The 21,627-nt window shown below is 37.9% G+C and overlaps 1 protein-coding gene across 3 annotated transcripts in view; it reads right to left on the bottom strand.

Moving 5' to 3' along the window:
- Positions 1-21,627, bottom strand: part of UNC13C (unc-13 homolog C) — a 755,970-nt gene that overhangs the window by 614,749 nt on the left and 119,594 nt on the right. Inside the window, exon 1 of one of the 3 annotated variants that reach the window (XM_048219406.2) lies at positions 11,257-15,644. The exons of the other annotated variants lie outside the window; for them this stretch is intronic. The gene's annotated coding sequence lies outside the window, so the exon portion shown is untranslated. Of the gene's footprint in view, positions 1-11,256; positions 15,645-21,627 lie in introns of those variants that run through there. 3 annotated transcript variants of the gene reach the window in all.

Below are 21,627 nucleotides of genomic sequence, written 5' to 3'. Positions count from 1 at the left end.
TTTCCTTTAACTGTGTAGTATTGAAACAATTTTCTAGAATAAAGAGTTATACTTGGAAAATGCTGGTTTCTATAACTTTCCAGTGGGTACAGTGACAGATAACACGACTTTTATCATAATGGAGACAGTCTGTCCCTAAAGTGTTTATAATCAAATTTGCTAAACTTGAAATATTCAAATGCTCAGAAGTTTTACTCTTAAAATTCTTCTCATATGTAAGTAATCAGCACAAGAGCAAAGCCCAAATTTAACATAGCCTGTCCCCAATACATGCCCCTAAAAATATCCTTTAGGTCTAAGCTGATCCTTATATAGTTAACTACATATCTAAATATAACATTTTTTTTTTGGTAATCACTCTAAATTTCAGTACTAAGTGCTTTAAAACTATTTAGGGTAGATACATTCATTAAGTCTCTGGTAACATCGTTTTTACTTAGTGGCATTTCAAAATAACATGGCACAATGAAGTAAATTCTCTATAAAACATCTTCGTGAACACTAGGTATGATACTTCTCTTCAATGGCTCCTGCCATGATGTGACCTTCACCCCTTTCTTTAGGCTGAACGTCAATACAAAGTTTTCCCAAAGAGAAAATGAAAGGCATGGCCATTCCTGAAATTCACACTTCCACGGCCATAAATTTTATCTTTTGTACATTAAGATTACTTATACAATGAGTAAAATAGTAAATTAGACCTCCTAGTACTCTGTGAAAGCAGCAGTGCCTCTGGGAATGTTTCCTAGCCAGCCTCTGGAAAGCTATTCACCATAAACCGCCCTACATTATAAATCCCAACTGCAAGAGTCTACAGTGACACTTTCTCCCAACAAAGCTAAAAGCAGGTATAATCAAGCGCCTTCCCAAAGGAATCTAAACAGAGTCATTTTGAATAGTCAGATACTCTATCTCTGTGCTGAAATGCTCAACATGTAGACATGTTTTATCCCTTTTTTATAAATTATTATTTCTATAGTTGTCAAACTCTAGTTAAGCAGTTATAAATGCCTATTTCAAGAAATAGCTGGAAGAATACACTTTGATTTGGCTCATTCAATAATTCTCGAAGAGATCACGATGGCTGGCTCTCCCTAGAGTTCTATTCCAAACCCTCTGCTCTTCTCACTTCATGCCAAAAAGGGCAAACTTAAATATCTACATCTCCAAGCCTTATCAGATCAGGAGGGATCTGTTTATAATTTCCTTGGGCAATCACACACAAACCTCGTTTCCAAAGATGACTTCCAAATCTAAATTTCGGACTTGGAACTTTCGCTTGAATTCTAGCTCTATATAACCACCTGCCTTCTGTACATGACCACCTGCCCATTCCATAGCTGCTTCAAAATTAATAGGAACAATTACTCTTTTCCTCCCATTCTTAATCCAGTACTTTCTGTCTTGTTAATTTAATTACCACCTACCCCCAAACTTGAGATCCTTAACTTCTTTATACTTCACGGTCAACCCAGATTAATTACTATCAAGTCTACCTCTAAACACACCCTTTGAACCTATCCATTTCCTCCCTCTTACTTCACTAGTACACAATTTCTTGCCTGGACTTTGCACCTGTACCCAACTGGTCTCCCTACCTATAGTCCGGCCTCCTTTCCAATCCATTCCCTGCCTAGTAGCCAGGGTAATCTTTCTAAAACATATAACTAATCCTGAGTGGTAGCACAGTGGAGTCATCAAGAAGGTAGACTCTAGAAGGTGGGTAGAATCTTGGTTCCATCATGTACTAGCTGTGTCATCTTGGGAATGTTACGTAACCTGTTTATGCCTCACTTTCCCCAGAAGTTAAATGGAAGTAAGAGCATCTACTTCACCTGACTGTTATGAAGATGAAATGAATGAACATTTATAAAGCTTTTGGAACAGTGCAATATAAATATTTGTTAAATAAATGGATGCCGCTTATCTGCTTAAAACCTTATCCTAGAGAAAAGTCTTATTCTGGGAAAGTGACCTTCCATATGTGCCACCTGCTTACTTATTTCATTCCTTCATGCCCTTCTTTCTGGAATGCCCTCTTCTCCATGGCAGAAGAGGAAACTCCTACCAACCCTTGAAGCATCAAAAGATTGGATGTCTTTTTCCTTTGGAAGATCTTCCAAACTCAGTCAAGCCAAACTACTCACTTCCTTTAATTCTATTCTGAGATCCAGTAGCTGTCTCTACTATTTCACTTACCACACTGCCTTGTGATTATATTTTTGACAAACCTACTTCCCCTACCAGTCATGTACTTTCAGGTCAAAGACTGTATCATGTGTTCTTATATCTGTAATGAATAGCACAATATCTATTATAGAACAGAGGATAAAATAAATGTTTATATTTATTTTCTTAGGCTCTCCCCGTCCTCTTCCAATAGTATTGTTAAAAAGCAAGCCGCACTGCTGGGAAAACTGGACAGCTACATGCAAAAGAATGAAACTGGACCACTTTCCTATACCTCACACAAAAATAAACTCAAAATGGATTAAAGACCTAAATGTGAGACCTGAAACCATCAAATTCCTCAAAGAAAACGAAGGCAGTAATCCCTTAGCAATGTCTTAGGTATGTCTCCTCAGGCAAGGGAAACAAAGGCAAAAATAAGCTATTGGGACTACACCAAAAAGAAAATCTTTTGCACGGTAAAGTAAGCCATCATCAAAACAAAAAGACAACCTACTAAACAGAAGATATTTGCAAATAATATATCTGATAAGAGGATAATATCTAAAACATATAAAGAACTTACACAACTCAACACCAAACAAAACAAAACAAAAGCAATCTGATTAAAAATAGGCAAGGACCAGAACAGATATTTTTCCAAAGAAGACATACAGATGGCTAACAACATATAAAAAGAGTCTCAACATCACTAATCATCAGGAAAATGCAGATCAAAACCACAATGAGGTATCACCTTAAAACCTGTCACAATGACTAAAATAAAAAAGATAAGAAATAATAAGTGTTGTTGAGGATGTGGACAAAAGGAACTCTGGTGCACTGTTGGTGGGAATGTAAATTGGTGCAACCACCATAGAAAACAGTATGGAAATTAGTAAAAAAATTAAAAGCAGAAATACCATACAATCTAGTAATTCTACTACTGGGTATTTACCCAAATAAAATCAAAACCCTAATTTGAAAAGATACATGCACCCCTATGTTTCCTGCTGTATTATTTATAATAGCCAAGATATGGAAACAACCTATATGTCCACTGATAGATAAATGAATAAAGAAGATATGGTATGTATATTTAATGGAATATTACTCAGCCATAAAAAAGAATGAGATCTGCCATTTCCAACAACATAGATGGACCTGGAGGGTATTATACAAAGTAAAATAAGTCAGATAAAGAAAGACAGATACCATGTGACTTCACTTATATGTGAAATCTAAACGAAACAAAACGAAACAAAACAAAACAAAGAAACAAACTCTTGAATACAAAGAACAAATTGATGGTTGCCAAAGGTGGGGTCGATGGGTGAAACAGATAAAGGGTATTGAGTGATACAAAGTTCCAGTCATGAAATAAATAAGTCAGAGATGAAAAGTGCACCACAGGGAATATAATCAATAATATTCTAATAACGAATGGTGACAGATGACTATACTTATCGTGGTGAACACTGAGTAATGTATAGAATTGCTGAATCAATGTGTTGTATACCTGAAATTCATATAACATTGTATGTTAATTACAACTCAACAAAAAATAAAAATGAAATACAGAAAAATGTAAAAAAAAAAAAAAAAGAATGTAGCATCCCTGCTTTGTGCAAAGCTCATAAAAATATATAAGGTCTAAGACAGAGGAAGAATAGATGGCTCCCGCCCATAGTGTGTTGATAACCTAGACCTAGACTCATTGCTTCTGAGAATACATTCCCAATAGAGTGTCATCCACATGATTGAGTTTAGTGAGCATCTACTATGTGTAAGAGTGACTCTGTGGAGTCAGTTTGGTTGATCTAGACAAGGGGGAAAAAAAAAAAAAAGGAGGAGGAGGAGTTGAAAACCACAGGGCCAAAACAGAGCCACTTAGGCAGAGTTCCCAAACAGGCTTAATAGGTAATCTAACTGGGGTTTCAACCTCCCCCAGAAATGTAGTTTTAACAGGGCCAGTGAAGTAATCTGCAATACAGGCCGTCTCCATCCCCCAAAGAAAAATGAGGTAATCTGTAGGATAAGACCCTTTCCCTTCCCCTAAGGGAAAGCAGCCTTTTCTTTTGCTAATAAAGTTCTTGCCCCAGCCTCCTTCCTAAAAAAACCTCCATTTTGTACAATTCCTGGGAGTTCCCCTCTACTTGCTAGATGGGATGCTACCCAACCCTTTAATAATGCCAATTAGATCTTCAAATTTACTCAATTGAATTTTGGGTTTAAACAGTATTAATATTAGTAGTAGTAGTAATATCTTACCACTCTAATATTCATGGAACGCTTTGAAACACATTATATCATTTTATTTTGATTCACAGAATAAAATACAAAATATATGCACATATATGTGTGCGTGTGTGTGTGTGTGTATTTATATCCCTACTTTACTGCTGATATGCTGATAAAACTGAGGTCCCTGAAAGTTATGTGAGTTCCCTGGGATCGTGCAGCCATTATTCATCCAGGAATTGCAATTCCAAATCTTATGTTTCCCCCCTACCTCTTATAATCAGACTCTACCTTTTAGACGATCATTTTGTACTAGTTACACTGGGAAATTAATGATACCATCCCCTCTACTTCCTTCACAAAATACCTTGCTTTAATGTGAGAGCCATACACTCCCACCAAAGAGAGACAACTATTTTGTTTTCATCAACAAGAATAGTATTGTTCCTGGTCAAATGCATTCACTTCTCACAAATATGTCTTGTAAATTCCCAGATGGGTTTCATTTAAAATACTTTGTGTTCACATGAGGATGATACCAAAATCCATGGTTCTTCTCCAAGGGCACCAAGTCCTTGAAGCCAGGTAAGGAAGCCTGGTCTGCAATGTCATTTCATATATCACAGACCCAGGCAGGAATGGTCACAAAAACAAAGCATCTGGTCAGGCGTGGAAATTTTTCATCAGATCTAAACAAGGAAGATCTTTCTTTAAAAAATAGCTTTGGAGACACCTGAAGATTAGGCTCAGAGCCAGTGTCACTGGTAAATAATAGTCTGGTGTTTACATTTTCACTGGGGATTGTTTCTCCTGACACTACAAATTAAATGAGGCAGCCAGACACCCAGGGCCTGCAATTTTAGCAGGAGAGCTGTGGGTTTAAAATCTAAACAAAAGGGCTAGCCTACCTTTCCAAGGAGTTTAAGAAAAGCCAGAATTTGAAATGCAAAAACCCTTCTGTCTTGCTTGACTAAGGAGCTATTTTATACTAAAGCTCTAACACGACTTTTTTCCTCACCTCAGAAGTCCTTCCAATTTCAGGTGTGTGGCAAATGCTAATTGCACAGAGAAAGCAAGCCTCTCCCTTGGGAAGAAGGGGCTGTCTTGCCACACACAGACCCTTTGGGGTTTGAAATCTTGACAGGCCCCAAACAAACGTATCTTGTTTTTGTCTCCTCTTCATAAATTTACAGTGTTTTTATGTTACAAAAAATTTAAAGCTACAATATGATGTGGTTTATATGATTTTTTTAGAAAAAAAAAATTCTACCCTTTGAGAGACTATCTGAAATAGGAATCTAATGTAATTGCTATAAAAGTCCATGAATATCCAGTCGAATCACTGAGTGACATATATTCCCTCCATTGAGAAAGCAGAATAATGCAAACAAATTCTCTTTGTTCTGGGACGTTCTCCATGAAACGAAGTGCTACTTTCTCTTTATAAAAAACACTGACTGAAACAATACTCTGATTCAATATTTGGCCTAGAACAGCTGTGAAAGCACAATTTTCTCCTGATAGCTAATTCCCATCTCACCTTGGGATTCTTAGTTATAAGCAGGCTCGCAAACACATATAGCCATATACCGTCAACACTGTTTATAAACATTCCACCTTCAAGGGGAAACATTAATTTTTGAAATCAACAGAGTTCATTTATTTGTGCTTAAAGACATCATATTTAGATTGTGGTATACTCAGATGATTCAGTGTTTAAATGCTTATGATTTAGTCAAAAGAAACAAAAGCTTTCTTTGGGATTAGGAAAGGAGATCTTTTGCTTTTTAATTTTCTGACTAAAAGCCTGTATGCATGGCACACCAAGGCTTCTAAATTTGCACAAGACCATAAACCAGTGTGATTGCCCAAACTATCCCAAGCTAAAATTTACCCCTAGCCCCAAGCTAATAATATAGTGCCGTCTGTCATTATTTACTTAATTCATGAAAGTAAGATATAAACTAAAGAGGTAAAAAAATAACATCTTACATTTTCCAAACACTTTATTTATTTTCTAAATTGAGTCTCACAACAATTCTATGAAAGAGAAGGAAAAGGATCATTAATCCCTTTGACAGATGAGAAGCTGATGACACACAGATGACATGGCTCCTGCAAGGTCATCCAGCTGGTAAATGGCAGAACTGGAAACAAATCCAGTCTATTGGCACTGAATTACGCCATGCTACCTCTCCCGAATAAACTCTGCTGTTACCTGGAATAATCCGTTCAGCATCCAAACCACAACTGGTTACCAGTCTGCTGTAAATTAACACTAGAGCTAGTTCTACGAATCTGGTAGCTGTGGCTGGAGTGTTCTGAGAGGCAGCTGTGGAGCACTCACAAAACAAGAGCAGCCTTTCAGGGTGATATTTCCAGTCCAAGGAAGAACCACACTCTCCTTCAGTATGCCCCAGGCTTTCTGTGTGCTCATCTCTTTCCAACCACATCCTATCCTCTGCAGCTCCACCTTTTAATAGTTTTCACCAGAAGACAAATAAACAATGTGAGTTCTATAAGGACAGCTGATACTGAAGGAAGATGTGACACACAGGGTTGCACTTCTGAGTATCAGTCAAGGGTCACAGGGGCAGTTTCTGCAAGTCCTCAGGGCTGTTGGTTACTTGAGGGTCACAACCCTCTTCCTTATTGTTTTTACCATAAACACCACGTAGAATCAAATATACAATGAAGAGAATCCTAGAATAACCTGAAATTTGTTCTGTTTGGTACACTCAATGACAGACACATGGAGACTTACTAAACTCTTCCAGAGTCTTCTATCATCTGGTAAATAATTATTGAGCATCTATTATGTGCCAGGCTCTAGACCAGATTCTGAAAATACATCAGTCTCACAGAGGAGACAGACATACAAACAAATAACCACACTGCTTCCTGGTGGGTGGTATAACTGTGTGCTTTGAGTGTGATTGTTTCCACTTGGGCGAATGGAAAGGCATCACAAAAATCATGTCATTTGATCTGGTTCTTGTACATTAAGTAGTAGTTTACTAGTAGTTCAGTAGTAATAGTTTGCGCTGCGGTTCACAAACATATAAATACAAAACGAATACATCAACTCTCATGGGAAGTCCCTACTAACCTAGTGTTGAAATATTTTAATAGAAGAAACCTCTAGAACAATATATAGAATGGCTTAGGAAATACTAACTACAGAAATGCACCTCCAGCATTTCACTGCTGGTAACTGCCCTAGTAAGTAATGGGCACTTTAATTATTACTTCTATGCACAGACTCTCAAAATATTAAGGGCAGAAAAGTTCATAGCTATATCCCAGTCCAATATCAATTTTTTTGATAAGGCATAGAAAGGTTAAGTGTCTTATTTAAAAATCATATAGCTAGTCACTGCAATGTCCAGCTTAATTTCTTCCTGCAATATTGCATTCTCTATCATTAGTTTATGATCAGAGATGTCCTTTGTAAGACATAACAGTGGTAGTTTGAGGTCAGAGGGTCATGTTAATAAAACCCATCGATGTTGCTATTTATTTTCTGCCTAATATGAAAAGGAATAAATCCCCAAAGAAGAGAACATGGGTCAGGGAAAGAATTCCAAAGGTGAAGGAGAAGGGAGGTAAATAGGATAGACCAGGAGTCAGGAGGGCTGCATTTTTTGTGATTCATTCTTGATAAGTCACCTTGAATAACTGGCTTGTCCCTGTCTGATTTTATTTCATCACCCCTAAAACTGAGCCAGTAGTACTTGGCTGGGAATTGTATACTTATGTGTTTGCCTACATTAGTTTGTGTGTGACCATGTGTTGTATTGCTGAAAGTGTTCATACAGGTTAAACATCTCCTGGGAACCTTTCTCATTTATGACCTCAATTATCACTCGAGCCAGTCTTGCACATTTGGTACTAGTGAAGCCCAGTGTAGAAATGAGGAGATGGTGTTACAGAGTTGACGTGACTTGCCCAAAGCCAGTTATCTAGTAGATTACAGAGCTTCAATTTGAACACAGTTCTCTGAGCCCATTGCTTTTTCTGTTAAAAACACCTTAAGACTAAATCTTAAAGTCCATTCTTGTTCTAAAACTGGATTTTTAATATTAAAGAGATATTAAAATGCTTTAGAAAATGCAAAGTGCTGTGAAGATAGAAGGTGGCCATAGCACACCAATATGCAATATCTATCCACGTGTATGGACTCAAAGCACTACAAATTCCACCCATCACTGCTTACATGCCAGAGTGAAGGTGCCGGCATTTTGAGTCTTTTATAGCCCAGAGAAAGATTAAGCCATAAATAGCCATAATTTGTCCTGACATTTAGAAAGTTGATACACCACTGAAGAAGTTATTAGATTGGAGAGCTATGAGAACAATAAATAGATATTTAAGCAATCTGACTTCCTTTCATATGCAATATATAATCTCTACAGAGATTTGTCTAACTTTAATGTCAACCAGAATATTTATATTTGCTTTGCTTGGCTCAGAAGTCAACTTGAAATGAAATGCTTTTTATTAACATAAAGTCGCAGATGTAAATTTCCTTTCTTAAAAGGAGCTATATAAATAATAGGACAACTTTTTCTTATAGATTATAAATGGGATATTATTTTTAATAAGCATATAGAGACCACCAAGCAATTTTGAAGGCTTTTACCAATATTAGAACCAGTTTTTACAGCAGCAATGAGAAGTTCACAGGAAAGAAAAGTAATAAAAGCAATCAATCCATTCCCCCATTCTCACTCAGAATAAATATTCTAGAGCAATGCAGCTTCTTGTCCCAGAGAACAAAGGACACCTCAGTATCTGTGCTCCAGCTAGCCTGGCATAGCATTTCCTATCTCCAGTGATCCTTTTCCTTCCTGCCACAGGGCTGGTTCAAATGCTCTACCCACTACCCAGAAAACACCCTGGCCCCCTAATTTAATTTCTTTTCATCTTTCACAACAAAGCTCAAATATTACTCCTTCAGAAAATTAACCTCAGTCCTTGCCATAATAAAACCCTCACAGCATATACACATTTTATTGTTGCAACTATTGTTAGCAGTGTGATTTGTTATTTATTTATGCAATATTTTAATTAAAGATGACTCCCTCAGTAGATTCAATCTGTAAGAGGACAAAGACCATGTCTTTTTGCTCATAATATCCTCAGGGCCTAACAGAGCGCCTGGAACAGGTAAAATACTTTTTTTTTCTTTCTCGCTCTTTTTTTTTTTTTTTTTTTTTTGAAAAACAAGTCTCCATGCTTCCTACCCTTCTTCAACCCAATGTCTGGGGTCTATTCTGAAAGGGCCTTATACATGAAGAAGCTAATAGTTTATAAGAATAAGACAATCTAACTAATAACAATGCATACGTTATTGCTTTGTAAATTGATGGCTAGGGAAAAAAATGCCAGAGAAAAAAAGGAAGGAGGTTATGCACAAAGTAATATGCTGTAGGGTTATATTAACAATAATACAAAAATAACCTTAGTATCCCAAAAGAAGGTAACGGTAAAACACAATACACTTATCCAGCAGAATGCTATCTATCCACTAAAATGAATAATTATAAGGATTTTGTTATAAAAGAAAAAAATGTTTAACAGGGCTAAATGAGTAGGAATGAAATACAAAATTATACATTATATTCTAATACACAAAGCATATGTGTATGTATGAAGATTAACAAAAGAACATGGAAAAGAAAAGCTATGTGATATGGGAGTGTCATATAATCATATAACCATATAATAAGATAAAGGTGGTAAGATTATAATGAATAATTTTATTTTTTGCAATATTATTTGTAACAAGATAATCATTTAAAAGTATACACATAGTAGTACTCAGAGGCTAGCTGTAGACTCTTTTTCACCAAAACTTTAGATACTTGAGAATACTGTATCATGTTATATGTGGCACTTTTTCCAGTATAAAGGACAACTGGGTTATGCCTTTCAATAAAGACTGAGTACCCACAGACATCTAGTCTTACTCTTGGAACTCTGGGATTTATAATTATTGAGTACTTGACTAGAATCTGAAATTAACACTGTTTCAACAGAAGATCGTGTCAGCTTCTTGAAATATTACAGTGTGTCTCCAATCACATGATGGTGTTGGAGATGGACACGGGCCGGCCTGGAATGTAGATGAGCTCATTTACATTTTGTTTAGAAATCAGCACCCAAGCAGCTACAAGGATCCATCCTTTGAGAATCCCTCTCTGATTCCAAGCAGGGAGTTAATGCGTTATCCAACCTGAGAGGCTGTAGCCTAGGAGCACTGATTCACTGAGGCATGCACCGTCTCCTAGGAAAACAGGCTCTTCTGATAGGCATGCTAGTGTGTTTGTGATGTGCCAGACAGGTCTCTGAGCGCCAACCAGTCTACCCCATTTTATCCTCACAGCTCTGCAGATCAGGCATTATTACTAACCCCCACTTTTTAACAAAAGAAATTGAGATACCATAAAGCTTACATAACCTATGCAAGTTTCCAGAGCCAGTGAGTGTCCAAGTCAGGAACTGAACCCAGAGACCACAAGTTTAACCATTACACTATGCTACCATGAAAATGAGAGAATTGCAAAACTTCAGGGGGAAAATGTCGAGTTAGAAAATGCCTGCTTCAATTCTATATTATTAAATTCACATGAATTATAGAGCTGCTTATACCTCCACATATGATAAGAAACAAACCAAGTTTGAAGAAGAAAAGACATCCCATTTTTCACTTCTCCCTCCTGCAGAGTCAGGGAAGCACATACACTGTGACTGTAGAAAAGTCCCTAGTGTCCCCATCTTCCTAAAAAGTTCGCTAAAGCATTACATAATGCCCCGAATTCACAAGCCCATAATTTATACTACCAGATAAATTCCATGGTATGTAGGCTAGAGGCTCTCCGATGACAGGCGCTTGCAGGAAGAAGCATCTGGCTGACGATCCTTACTTTACTACTAGTCTTTGGTCTGGAAAACAGCCAGTTTTGAGTCCCTGTGGGTTCAGCCGTCACCAGGCAATGGGAGTGTGCCATCTCCAGAAGCCCCAGACAGCCTGTAATATCAGCTGCGAGGACTGGGACAGTCCCTATGCTCGGCATTGACTTGGCTGTCACAGCAGGGAACCGACACAGAAAAGATTCACTAGACAGGGACAAAAATATCAATGTCACAGACCAATGCTCCTCTGAGGGAGAGAGATCATTTACAAGCTATGAAAGGTTGAAGGTTGAGAGACTATTTTCACCTTAGCCTTACCCAAAAAGACTGTTAATTAGGGCGACTTGAGACAACAGGGTAAGTAAAGAAAATCATTTTAGGAGAGAAGTAAACATTGGTTGACAACAGAAAGAAAGCAACTGGGCCTGAGGCCAAGTACGGGCTCCCTCCTGCAGCTGCAGCCTGGCGGCCAAGGAGGGCGGGGAGCACCAACAGGGCCTCGGTACACCAGGGATTTGAGTCCCTGTTGCTTGAGCAATGGAGTGGCTTTCTAAAGCAAAAACAAACAAAAAACAAGCGTAAAAACAATGAATTGGGATTGAAAGTAGACAATCAGTCAACCTTATTAAAACAGAATTTAAAAGCCATCCAAGTTTTCAGCAAATAAAATTCTGGCAGGAGCCTCTTGCTGGAGGCAGAGGGAGCATTTCTTATAAAAAGCATCCGCAACTTTTTCTCCTAGTCTCACTTCCCCTTCTGGGTTCTCTTCCTTTGACCCTACTGCTATCAGATTGCCTAAGCCCCTCGAAGGTCTTACTCTGCTAGAACATGTAAAACTAAACAGTATTTTACGGAAACACTGCCGTTCTTTCTCTTCCGTCTAAGAGAGATGACTGTGTTTTAAGTTACTAAAACTTTAGGAAGGGCCAAAAAGGAAATGGTAATCAAAATAAAAACTAAAACAGAACAAAACTATTTCTCAAACAAAATCAGTGGAAGTAGCTAACAAATAATTTAAAAATAAAATTTCTCAAACAAAATCAGTGAAAGTAGCCAAAAAGTTTACATAGTCCCACCTCCTATTGTCCTAAGCTGAAAAAGCTGGTTCCACTTTGTACCTTCTCCGCCTGGCCTGCTTTCCTGTCTTCTAGAGAATAACAGAACAACTAAAATGTGTATGAACTTGCATGTGTGTTAAGGAGTGCAGAAGAGGCCTACCCCCTGGGTCACATTTCTGTCCACAGTCTGAATTACCACTTTGTTACACTTCTTTAAATCCAAAGATTTCCCTGTGAGAATCCTGGAATGCGAGTTGCCCTGAATCTCCATCACCATCAAGCCTTCCTTCAAACAAATGACAGTCAAGGTCCACTTATATCTAAGCACTGGTATACTCACTCATGCAAGTTCCCTCCAGAGACAGTAGAGAACTCAACTTTCTTTTTTCTTTCTTCTTTTTCCTTCCTCTTCGTTATTTATTGAAATCTCTGGGAGCCTAGCACCTTCCCACTTACTCTGATTCCCAGTCTTATAGGCAGAGCCAGATGGAAGGCAGGTGTTTGACACCACGTCTAATTCAGGCATTAGCCTAAGCAGCAGCCGGTGAGACTTCTGGGAGGCTCAACTGGGTGAAGTCGCTTCTCACATTCAAGAAGTGAGCTCATAAAAGTCACTCCTTTGCATGTTCACAACCTACATGATAAACAGTAAGGATGGAACGGGAATAAGAAGGGACCAGATGCTCTCACAAAGTTTTCATATTGTGTTTATTTAAATATTGAATTCACCAGGACTAGAATATCAAACAAGCAAACAAGGAATTGGATGCCATTCTGATGCTGTGCTTAGTAACTATCTAACCAGTCAGGTCACGCGCTTTTTTTTTTCCCTGCCAATTTTTAACGTTATTCAAAGAACCTGTAACATTGTTTCCCTAAATCCAATATGTGAACCACCTGCCTCAAAGCCCCAAGACGCTAGCTGAAAATGCAGATACCCGGGCACAGTGCCTCAGAATCGTTAGGATGGGATCCAGCAATGCATCGTTTCCTTGTAAGTTTGTTTCCTGATGATTCTTAAACATGCTGATATTTGAAGGGTTCTCAAACTTTAAAGTGCATGAGAATCATGTGGAGAATATGCATAAAATGCATCTTTGGACCGGGATTCAGTGGTTCTGGATGAGACCCCCAATCTGCTTTTATTATTTTTTTAAACTTCTTATTTAGATTCTTTTTCCCTTTTTTTTTTCTTTTCCTGTTTCTTGTGTATAGTTGACACACAATGTTACATTAGTTTCAGGTGTACATTATAGTGATTCAACAACTCTGCACGTTATGCTATGCTCACCACAATAGAGCTCCCATCTGTCACCAGACAATGCCATTACAACACCATTGATTATATTCCCTACGCTGTACCTTTTATTCCTGACTTATTCATTCCATGACTGCAAGCCTGTATCCCGCACTCCCCTTCGCCTGTGCCCAACCATCCATCCTCCTCCCCTCTGGCAATCATCAGTTTGTTCTGAGTATTTATGGGTCTGATTTTGCTTTTCTGTTTATTCATTTATTTTGTTTTTTAGAATCCACATATAATCAAAATCATATGGCATGGTCTTCGTCTAACTTATTTCACTTAGCTAATACTCTCTAGGTCTACCCATGTCAACACAAATGGCAAGATCTCATCCTTTTTATGGACGAGCCATATGTATATGGCTTCAAAGTAAAAAACAAAACACAATTAGACACAGATTACCACCTCTTCTTTACCATATACACCACCTCTTCTTTATCCATTCATCTATAGATGGACACTTCGTTTCCTTCCATGTCTTGGCTACTATAATTAATGCTATAATAAACAGAGGGATATATATATATATATTTTTTTTTCTAAATAGCATTTTTGTATTTATGTAAATACCCATCCACTACTGGGTATTTACATATGACTGGATCATATGGCATTTCAATTTTAATTTTTTGAGGAACCTCCATACTGTTTTCCACAGTGGCTATACCAACAGAACACGAGGGTTCATTTTTCTCCACACTTATATGGTCAATTAATCTATGACAAAGGAGACAAGAATATAAAATGAAGAAAAGATAGTCTCTTCAATAAATGGTGCTGGGAAAACTGGACAGCAACATGCAAAAGAATGAAACTAGACCACTTTCTTACACCATACACAGAAATAAACCCAAAATGGATTAAGACCTAAATGTGAGACCTAAAACCATAAAACTCCATTTAAAGAAAGAGAACACAGCCAGTAATTTCTTTGACAGCAGCCATAGCAACATTTTTCTAGATATGTTTCCCGAGGCAAGGGAAACAAAAGCAAAAATAAACTATTGGGACCACAGCAATCTGCATTTTTAGAAAGCAACCCCAGAAATTCTGAAACAGGAGCATACTGTTCACAACAAGGCATAGTTTCTGAGTCTGGTGCAATGCAGGCAGCTCTACTCCCCAGCTCTTTGGCTACTGATAGGTCTCAGTTTTATCTTACAAGTCTTGGCCTTTCCTGTTCTCTCTGGCACCTTCCCCAGTGCTACTTTACCCCCCATGCTTCCCATCCTGTACAGCCTACCATGTAGATTCAAGTGCAGAAAGAAACTGCACTGGGGATTCAGAATATTTCGTGGAAAATGCAGCTATGGTAGAGATAAATCATAAGTAGGAATCTCATTGTTCTGATGTCCTTCTCTGATAAATCACGTTGTACCACCCTCAACTGACCTGAACGCCTTGCCACCAGCTCTGACTTGGGTCATATTCTTAGAGCTAGCTCCCCTTAGTCTGCCCACCAAACCCAGGCACGGCTAATGCCTTAAGTTGTACTGGCGGTCCCTTGCCCTGGGCTGCCAGCTCTTCTATTACCGTTCCCGAACTGTGACTAGTCCTGATCTGAGACTACCTTGCCACACTAACCCCCTCTTTTGCAATAATCTACGTTTAATGTAAATTGGCTTTTGTTTTGTTTTGTTTACTTTAAAGCCTTATTTTACAGATTTGCATTTCAAAAGCATAAGCAATACCATAATAGAAATTTGGGGAAAAAAGAAAACTTGGAAAAATAAATTAAATAAGGAAAGAATAGTGAAAATAATACACTCCTTTTTCTCCATTTTACAAATTAGAAAACTGGGATAAAGAACAATGAACAGGGGCGCCTGGGTAGCACAGCGGTTAAGCTTCTGCCTTCAGCTCAGGGCGTGATCCCGGTGTTATGGAATCGAGCCCCACATCAGGCTCCTCCACTATGAGCCTGCTTCTTCCTCTCCCACTCGCCCTGCTTGTGTTCCCTCTCTCACTGGCTGTCTCTATCTCTGTCAAATAAATAAATAAATTCTTAAAAAAAAAAAAAAAAAGAACAATGAACAGCATTTAACTGCATTTTTTCATATATGTACCTTTATTCACATGCATAGGTTTCAATCACAGTATAAAACAACTTGTATCTTAGACTTCTCCCAATATTCACCAATTTATCTCTTTATTTATTCATTAACAAGTATTTAATAGACTACGGTGTCACACTACTGGTTTATATTCATTTAAAACTTTTCCTGATATAATAAGCAAAATGTGATACAACTTTGTGATTTAATTTTTATTATTTTGATCGCTAGTGAAGTTGAACATAATTTTTAAATAGTTGTCTATTAATTGTATTCCACTATTTATTAAATATCCACTTAAATCCTTTGTCCAATTGCCTTTTAAGACCTTTGTGACTTTTTGTTTATAAACACTTTATATAAAAAAATTGTTGGGGCGCCTGGGTGGTTCAGTTGGTTAAGCATCTGCCTTCAGCTCAGGTCAGGATCCTGGAGTCCTGGGATCAAGCCCGCATCAGGCTCCCTCCTCGGCAGGGAGTCTGCTTCTCCCTCTCCCTTTGCCCCTACCTCTGTTTCTCCTCTCTCTCTCTCTCTCCCTCATTCTCTCGCTCTCAAATAAATAAATAAATAAAATCTTAAAATAAAATAAAATAAAAATTGTTAATCCTTTGTTGATCATAATTGCTGCAATATTTTCTCAGTCTGTAGTCTGTATTTTTATTTTGGTGGTTTAAAATTTTTCATGTTTGTTATCTCTCACTCTCTCTCAAATAAATAAATAAAATCTTAAAAAAAATAATTTTTTTTTTAAAAAAGGCACCTGGGTGGCTTAGTCAGTTAAGCATCTGCCTTCGGCTCAGGTCATGATCCCAGAGTACTGGGATCGAGTCCCACATCGGGGCTCCCTGCTCAGCGGGGAGTCCTCCTTCTCCCTCTGCCTCTGCTGCTCCCCCCTGCTCATGCTCTCTCTCTCTCTCAAATAAATAAATACAATCTTAAAAAAACAAAAAATAAAAATTTTCATATCTTTGAAATATTTGAAAAATCATGTTCCATTTGTAAATGTTTTCATTTATGATCTGCTTTTTTTCTTTTACTTGACATAAACAATTATTTCCTCTACAGATGCTTGATAAATATACAGTTGTTTCTCGCTAATTTTCATTTAATCTACCGGACTTTGGAGTAGGGTTTGCATTTGTCACACAGTTTCTCCTTAGACCTTTATAATACCCAAGACACTGTCTTCTCTATAGCATGGTTATTATATTCCTCTTTTAAAACCCAGTAGGATTAAGCAAGCATTAAAGGGTGTCCACAGTATTATAGCTAATCATGCATGGGTTGGACTCCCTGCTTGACTATGAGCTCCTTGGGGTAGAAACTCTATTATATTAATTACTCACTCTGCCCAGCCACCATGCCTGCCCTAATTTCAGCACACAGACTGATATCAAGAATGTGTTAAAAATTATATTTACAGAATAAATTGAAAGTCAGTATCCATTGGCTTTATTAAATATTTTCAATGTTTTAAATTCTAACTCTGATAAACTGTAGTTCTAATGGTGTAGTTCTAACGGAAAGATGGTATAACTCTAAATTCATAGTTATATGTAAATTTAAGTAGTGTTTTGCTAAAGATACCCAGAAAAGTCCCCATCGAGAAGGGTGCCTATTTTGTGGAAAGTGGATAGATGAGGCTTTCAGATAGAACTTATGGCCTGGGTCCTGGGTGAGTTTATTTGGACTAGGAGGAAAGCAAGGTGTTAAAATACACATACACACACACACACACACACACACACACACAAAATTATTTTCTCCCCAATGTGTTTGAAAAAGCAATATCCCCACGGATTTTTCAGCTTGTAAAATATCTTGCCTAATTAGGTAGAGCATTTCTGTGAAAAGTGCCCCTGGAGCACTGATTGGTGAACTGAGCTGACCCAGGCCCCAGGACTCAGGCCCAGACCTGATCAACCTTTAGCGGAGTTGCCTGGACTGTCCGCAGTCTCTAATGCTGCTCCCTTGGACCCACCCCAGTCTTAGGCTGGCACACTGGGGAACAACCATGAGGTGGGGCTAGAGAGGAGGGAGGAGGAATCCCTCTCCTTTGTACTGGCCAGCAGAATGCTAGTAATCAAAGCAGCAACTCATTTCACTCAGGTCTGAGAACCATGGCAAAATTCCAGAGGGCTCTAAATTTAAGATCTAGGTTTTTATCCATAACCAGGTCAGAAATACATGCTGCTGCAGGGGGTCCTGGTTGATCTCTTGGCAAGAGAAGAATGGGACATCTTGATTGACTCATCCATCTACATGCCAAGCAGAAGGGGGGAGATCATTACTAGAAGAATGGAGAATACTTGTCAGAAGAATCATCAGATGCCACCTAGACAGATGTTGTTAAAGTGAATGTTGAACATCAGAATTTTGTGGGAAATTCAGATGCAGCAAGGTAAGTAGTTCGTGTCGAATTGACAGACCTGGAGCAGTAATAGGGCTATTCCAAAAACTCCATTATAGAGACTTTCAATGGTCTCCCAGGACTCTCCCAGCCTCTAAACATTTCACTCAAGCAAGAGCTTAGGAGAGTGGATACTTACATGCATTAGAATATTTGCAGTTTCAATCTGCTTAATGTGTCAAGTGTAGCAGCACACCCTCTATTTTTAAAATCTCTACCCTGAAGCAGGGATTTCCATGTGCCATACATTCATTGCCCAACAAATATGAATCATTTCTCTTGTGATTTCCACTCTGGGCATACCTCAGTTCTAATGCCCTTGGAATCTCTATTTCCCTTAGAGAGATTTTTATAAGAATATCTAATCCTTGAGAGACTATGGACTCTGGGAAACAAACTGAGGGCTTCAGAGGGGAGGGGGGTGGGAGAATGGGATAGACTGGTGACGGGTAGTAAGGAGGGCACGTATTGCATGGTGCACTGGGTGTTATACGCAACTAATGAATCATCGAACTTTGCATCAGAAACCAGGGATGTACTGTATGGTGACTAATATAATATAATTAAAAAAATTTAAAAAAAAAGAATATCTAATCCTTACTATGTAAGTTACTGTTTTAATGTTTTCCCAATTTCATTAATCCTCACAGCAACACTTACAGGTTGCAAGCACTATTATAAAACTACTCTTCACCTGGACAAAATGAGACATCATAAAGGTTAAGTAATGTGCCCAACGTATCATAACTAATAAGTAATAGAACTAGGGTATAAACCTGATTATAAACTGACTCCAAAGTTGATGTTCATAACCATAAAAACATAGGGTCTTTTCTCAATTACCTGATTTGAAGTAGGTGAAAAGAACATTTTCTTTAAGAATACGAACCTGAGAAAACATTTTGAGGAGGTTCCAAGATGGCAGAGTAGTAGGGGGACCCTGAACTTGCTTTGTCCTTTGAGTACAACTAGATCGACTTTCACCTATTTTGAACAAGTAGGAAAAGGATTAGAGGAGTGCAAAAACAATCCAACATTTGGAGTAAGTGAATTTGGCAGAAGCAAGGTTCAGAGCACTGAATGGGGGGTTCGGGGAGCCACAGGGCCAGGAAGTGGGGGAAGCCCAGCTCAGGGAGTAAAGTCAGGAAGAGGGAAAAGGTCAGAAAGATTGCAGAGCACTCAATAAGCTGTGGTGAATGGACATCAAAAGAATGCTAAGGTACCAATCCTTTAATCAGACAGATTTTAAACCAAAGACTGTAATAAGAGATGAAGAAGGACACTATATCATACTTAAAGGGTCTATCCAACAGGAAGATCTAACAATTGTAAAGTTTATGCCACTACCTTGGGAGCAGCCAATTATATAAACCAATTAATAACAAAATTAAAGAAACACATTGACAGTAATACTATAGTAGGGGACTTTAACACCCACTCACAGCAATGGACAGATCATCTAAGCAGAAGACCAACAAGGAAACAAGGCATTTGAATGTCACACTGGACCAGATGGACTTCACAGATCCATTCAGAGCATTTCATCCTAAACCAACAGAATACACACTCTTCTCAACTGCACATTGAACATTCTCCAGAATAGATTACACACTGGGTCAAAAATCAGGTCTCAACTGATACCAAAAGATTGGGATCATTCCCTACATATTTTTAGACCACGATGCTTTGAAATTTGAACTCAGTCATGAGAGGAGGTTAAAGAGCATCCTACTAAAGAATGAATGGGTCAGCCAGGAAATTAAAGAAGATTTTAAAAAATACATGGAAACTAATCAGAATGAAAACACATCTGTTCAAAATCTTTGGGATACAGCAAAGGCAGTCCTAAGAGGGAAGTACCTTGCAATACAAGCCTCCCCCAAAAAATTAGAAAAATCTCAAATACACAAGCTAACCTTACATCTAAAAAAACTGAAGAACAACAAATAAAGCCTAAACTAAACAGTAGAAGAGAAATGATAAAGATTAGAGCAGAAATCAGTGAAATTGAAACCAGAAAAACATTAGGACAGATCAACGAAACTAGCAGCTGGTTCTTTGAAAGAATTAATAAGCTCGATAAACCTCTAGTCAGACTTATCCAAAAGAAAAGAGAAAGAACCCAAATTAATAAAATCATGAATGAAAGGGGAGAGATCATGACCAATACCCAAGAAATACAGATAATTTTAAGAACTTATTATGAGCAACTACATGCCAGGAAGAAATGAATGCATTCCTGGAAACTTATAAACAACCAAAACTGAAACAGGAAGAAATAGAAAACTGGAACAGACCAATAACTGGCAAGGAAATTAAAGCAGTAATCAATAACCACCCAAAAAACAAGAGTCCTGGGCCAGATGGCTTCCCAGGGGAATTCTACCAAACATTTAAAGAAGAAATAATACCTATTCTACTAAAGCTATTTCAAAAAATAGAAATGGAAGGGAAACTTCCAACCTCATTCTGTGAGGCCAGCATTACCCTGATCCCAAAACCAGACAAAGACCCCATCAAAAAGGAGAATTGCAGACCAATATCTCTGATAAACATGGATGTCAAAATACTCACCAAGATACTAGCCAGTATATTAAAAGGATTATTCACCACGACTAACTGGGATTTATTCCTGGGATGCAAGGGTGGTTCAACATTTGCAAATCAATCAATGTGATCAATCACATTAATAAAAGAAAGGACAAGAACCATATGATCCTCTCAATTGGTGCAGAAAAAGCATTTGACAAAATACAGCATCCTTTCTTGATTAAAACTCTCCACAGTGTAGGGATAGAGGGAACATACCTCAATATCATAAAAGCCATCTACAAAAAGCCCACAACAAATATTATTTTCAATGGGGAAAAACTGAGAGCTTTTCCCCTAAAGTCAGGAACACGACAGGGATGCCCACCCTCACCACTGTTGTTTGACATAGTACTAGAAGTCTTAGCCTCAGTAATCAGACAACAAAAAGAAGTAAAAGGCATCCAAATTGGCAAAGAAGAAGTCAAACTCTCACTCTTCACAGATGACATGATACTTTATGTGGAAAACCCAAAAGACTCCACCCCAACCTTTCTAGAACTCATACAGCAATTCAGCAATGTAGCAGGATACAAAATCAATGCACAGAACTCAGTTGCATTTCTATAAACTAATAATGAGACACAAGAAAGAGAAATTAGGGAATCAATCCCATTTATAATTGACCCCAAAACCATAGGATACCTAGGAATAAACCTAACCAAAGAGGTAAAGGATCTGTACTCTAAATACTATAGAACACTAAGAAAAGAAATTGAGGAAGAGAGAAAGAAATTGAAAAACATTCCATGCTCATGGGTTGGAAAAATAAATATTATTAAAATGTCTATGCTGCCCAGAGCAATCCATACATTCAATGAAATCCTTATCAAAATACCATCAATGTTTTTCACAGAGCTGGAACAAACAATCCTAAAATATGTA

This window comes from Ursus arctos, unplaced genomic scaffold (assembly GCF_023065955.2).
Source record: "Ursus arctos isolate Adak ecotype North America unplaced genomic scaffold, UrsArc2.0 scaffold_36, whole genome shotgun sequence".
NCBI lineage: Eukaryota > Metazoa > Chordata > Mammalia > Carnivora > Ursidae > Ursus > Ursus arctos.
This window is presented reverse-complemented; position numbering and strand designations above follow the sequence as displayed.